Here is a 5,045-nt window from a genome sequence, read left to right on the forward strand (position 1 = left end):
TGATTTTGCCATTTGTACTTATTTTCATATGTTCAATAAAGTGTAGACTATGCATAGAAACAAAAGTTCTTGGTTTGTCTTCATTTGATTGGCAAATGCTGGACACAGTAACATGAACACCTACATACTTAAATTTTATGCAGTCAAAAAGTCGAATAATGCATCCTTTATGTACAGAGCAACTTTGAATTTTGCTCAGGCTATTTCAGAGGTATAAAATATACAATTTGGGGTCTATTTAATTAAAATGACTTGCAGTCTTTTTTTGTCCCCTGGAGGGTAGCAGAAGCACATTGTTGAACCAGAAGCTCTGCAGCAGGAACACAATGCTGTGAATCACAGCATGTGCGTGTACTCCATGACTGCTCATTTGTAACGGCTGTTAATTATCTTAACACAGCAGTGTTACTGTTCCACATTATTCTGATAAAGGGCAGTAAAATGGGGATGGGTGCAGTTCATCTGCAACAGCCCGCTGTAGCTATTTTTCTCACAGGAAATGCTGCAGTGGAAGTCAATAATCTCTAAACAAACATTTATATAACATGAACCTTATTCACATTCTGACCAGCCAAAACTGGAAAGCGCAGAACACACTTGCTTTTGGCACAACTGAAAGGACTGTTAGGGGAAAATAAAGGAAAAACAATACTCAGTTTATTTTGATGCCACGCCCTGTGTTGAATCAGCTGCTAGCGGGAAACAAGATCATCATATGATTTAATGACACTATGATTCTGGAAAATCTTTCATTGCAACACCAGTCACTAAGATACTTGCCTGATTGGAAAAAAACAGAACAAATATTTGTAAGCCTTTTCACGTAAACCTGGAAAGAATGAGATAGTTTGAGGATTCAGAAACATTAAAAAACACAAGAAGTTATGTCATGTGAAATGAAGAAGAAATATCTAAGATTCTGCACTATTTCTAAGGCTGTGCTTCAAGTTTCCAGGAGCTCATTGCTAAGTAGCATTGTGATAGTGGGAGAAATGGCATCAGAACTAAGGGAAAGTGTCAGAAGTCAAATTGTTATTCAAGCGAAGATGATCTTTCCCAGTAGCAGTTTCTAAACCACTTCTCAGAAAGGGGAAACAAGGCCAAACTCTTGCGGTGGTCTAAGAAATACCAGCATTTCACCGTGGATCACTGGAAAAAAGTCCTATTTTGTGACGAACCCAAGGTTGAGATTTAGGGCAGTAACATAAGGGTGTATGTAAGGAGACGAACAGGATAATGATAATGCAGTGTTTTAAACCAAAACATGGTGGCGGGAATATTCAAGTCTGGGGATATTGGACACCTGCACAGAAGTGACTACACCCTGACCAAGGAGAAGTATCATTCCATTCTTCAGAGACATCCTGTACCCTCTGATTTGCATCTTTGTTATTCATACTGCAGTAGGATAATGACCCCAGCCACACTTCAAAACTTTGCATGAACTAGTTAAAAAAACCAAAGTAGACCAAGGAGTCCTGATTGTCATGGACTTTCCTCCACAGTCACTTCACCTCAACCCCACTGAACATTTATGGGCGTTTTAAGACTGTGACACCACAAGGAGCTCTTCGGAACACGTTCAAATATTTCTGAGACAACATGGATCATCAGGCTTTGCACAAACTTGTGGAGTCCATGCCAGCTTGAGTACCATGCTGCCGTTAAAGCAAAAGAGGGACATACCAAATTCTAAAAGATTCTGAAATTCATGTACATAATTCAAAGATTCAACTTTTCACTCAAATTGTGATATTAATAAATTGACTGATATTATCATTTGTAACAAAAAAAATAGTATTACATTCAAAACATACACAAAATAGAAGTATCTTGACTAGTGGTCCCAGACTTTTGTAACCCACTGTATTTTAAGTATGTATTATGGTTAATTATTTGGCAAGGATGTACAAGCCTATGAAAAGTGTGCAACTGTTTAATTAGCTCTGTTATTGTTAGAAAGCAAAACCTACTTGACAAATCTTGATGCCCAAAAAAAGATGGAATCTTGTAAATGTGTCAAATCTGCTCAACCACAGCACCCCGTTCCTCTTTGTAAAGCAGTTCACATCATGAGAGGCGGGGCCACCCTGTCCTGGAACCTTTAAGGTTAAATAACAGATAGCGGCTGTTATTAATGGCATCCAGGGCAGACGATGTGGGCCAGCGGAGACTTATTAATCACAAACAACTGCACTTTCACTAAAGAGAAAAAAGAAAAAATTACAGCAGAGGACTAATGCAACATATCATGGCATTTATTGCCTAAGCTAATTTACAATGGTTCTCCTTAGACGGGCTTTAAAAATACACCAATCAGCCAGAACATTAAAACCAGTCACCAGTTTTAATGGTGTTGCTGCTCGGTACATACAGTTTCATAAACTAGAATTACCACCTTGCGTTGTAATCCTCAGCCAACCAGTCAAGCTGCAGTTTACGTCTGTCCAGACTTGTGTAATACACAGTGCATTCAGAAAGTATTCAGACTCCTACAGTTTTTTCACATTTCATTATGTTGCAGCCTTATGCTAAAATTGTTTATATTCATTTTTCCCTCATCACTCTACACGCAATACCCCATCATGACAAAGCCAAAACAGAATTTTAGAAATTTTTGCAAATTTATTAAAAAGGAAAAACTGAAATATCACATTTATGTATTGAAGTATTCAGACCCTTTGCTTTGACAAATGAAATTTAGCTCAGCTGCCTCCCATTTCTCTTGATCCTCTTTGAGATGTTTCTGCACCTTGATTGGCATCCACCTGTGGTAAATTCACATGATTTGGAAAGGCAAACACCTGTCTATTTAAAGGTCTCACAGCTGACAACGTATATCAGAGCAAAACCCAAAGCCATGAGGTTGAAGGAACTGCATGCATAGATCAGAGACTAGACTGTGTCTGGGCCCAGATCTGGGGAATGCTACGAAAAAAAATTCTGGTGCATTGAAGTTTCCTAAGAACAAAGCGGCCTCCATAATTCTTTACTGGAAGAAGTTTGGCGCAATAAGGACTCTTCCTTGAGCTGGCCACCTGGCCACACTGAGCATTCTGGGGAGATCGGCCTTGGTAAGAGAGATGACCAAGAACCCAACGGTCACTCTGACTGAGCTCCAGAGATCCTGTGTGGAGATGGGAGGAACTTCCACAAGTCTGACCACCAAATTCTTATCAGTTCATCCTTGAGTCCAGGTGAATGTTTGTACCAAATTTGAAGAAATTCCCTCAAGGTGCTCCCGAGATATCGCGTTCACAACAATGGGACGGACTGATGGAAAGACAACCCGAAAACATAATGCCTCCAGCCACAGCTGTCACTGGCACAGAGGCATAAAAAGCCATGGGCAACTTTACAAACACAACTTAAACAGAAAACATGACAGAAAGCCACGTGATCAGCTTTGAATAAATACCTGATTATGCTTTTAAAAGTTTATCCAAGTTATGATCCATTGATACGAGTTGTCACAATAAGTAAATACATTAAAAAATAGGGACAAACCAGTTGTATTGCTTCATTATATTCAAAAATCATTCCACAGCAGACATTTGAAGGAGAAAATGAAACTCTTTGAGCAATAAACAGACAAGATGCTAACCTATGGTCACAAGCAAAAAGCACTCATAACAGTTTATAGTGATAGCAAAAGCTGTACCTACAAAAAAAAGTAGATTAATCTGAAGTGATGTTGAAGCCAGTCAGATTTAATATCGATAGGAAAAAATACAGTAAGACGGAAGCACCCATCTGGGTTTCAGTGTTGTGAAAGTAACAGTGTTGACAATGTTGATGGATTATAATGGCTGTAGATAAGAATGTAGAGAATGAGGAGGAGACCATTTTGTAGGATTGGGCTGGTATTAGATAAGAGAAAAGTAATGATGTCATTATTTTGTCAGTATTTTTCAAAGGAAGGAAGAAGAATAGGGAGAGAGAGAGGACAGAGAGCATAGAGTAAGATAAAAGATATTTGTGGATTTGTGCAGGAATGAGCAGGGGGATGGGGAAGGAAGAGAAGAGTGTGATTGAAATGGGAGAGAAAGTAAACGGCTGAAGTGTGAGGTTGGGGCTGGGAGAGCATGAAAATGTGACACATTTTTACCATAACAGCCTTGGAACAATTCCAGAAGCTCATAATGACTTCCAGACACTTGACATTGATATTTCTTCAGGCCCATCCTTTACAGGAAATCTCTGACGCAACTAACACTTTGCCATGTCAGAAAAAGATTCATTTAAACGAAGGGTGCTTTCCCTTCAACATAGTAAAGTTGTAACTCTCCTGCAGATCATTAGGACTTCCTCATCGTACTGTACGTGCATCTAAGATGACCATTTTCCTGTCTCACCTCTTTAGCTCTCTGTGAAAACCAAACCATGCTAACTTTATTAGATTTATGTCAGCTCTAGGAATTAATATGTCATGTAAGGTATTAGGTCACTTCATATAAGGGCAAGTGTACAGGTCAAGCAGGAAGTAAAGAATAGGACAGTGTAACAGACAAATGGATCAAAGAGACAAGGTAAAGACGAGGTAGAGGGTAAGGTGGGGAGACTGGAGATGGGATTGTGAACATGTAATGAACTTAGGGGAGGTGAAAAGACAGCAGTCAACCTGAAACTGGCAGCTGGTTATTTTTTCTCTCCTCTAACCTGCTCTAATTAAGCCACTATGAATCTCTCCAACACAAACACTGGCTACAGAGGTAAAACATACTGTACCTTTTAAAGAGTACACAGAAGCACTGTGATAAAAATTCCATGATTACAACTTGAGGCACCAGTATTTAAAAGCCCATAAGGAAATAATTTGCTTTAATTTGATTCCAGAGAGTACATTCACTGTCTAGTACAATGGTTATACTGTATTTGACAGATGCAGGTTGAAGTTGCTGTTTTATTTTTCCAAAGTTCCACTCTCGCCTTTGCAGCAGCAAGATGACTGTTCTAATGAATTGCGAAAAACCTTGTAAATAAAAATTGATATATAAATAAAAATAATTCAAATAGACCAGACAGCGCAAGTGGTTTTTCTTTCA

This window comes from Xiphias gladius, chromosome 22 (assembly GCF_016859285.1).
Source record: "Xiphias gladius isolate SHS-SW01 ecotype Sanya breed wild chromosome 22, ASM1685928v1, whole genome shotgun sequence".
Lineage (NCBI taxonomy): Eukaryota > Metazoa > Chordata > Actinopteri > Istiophoriformes > Xiphiidae > Xiphias > Xiphias gladius.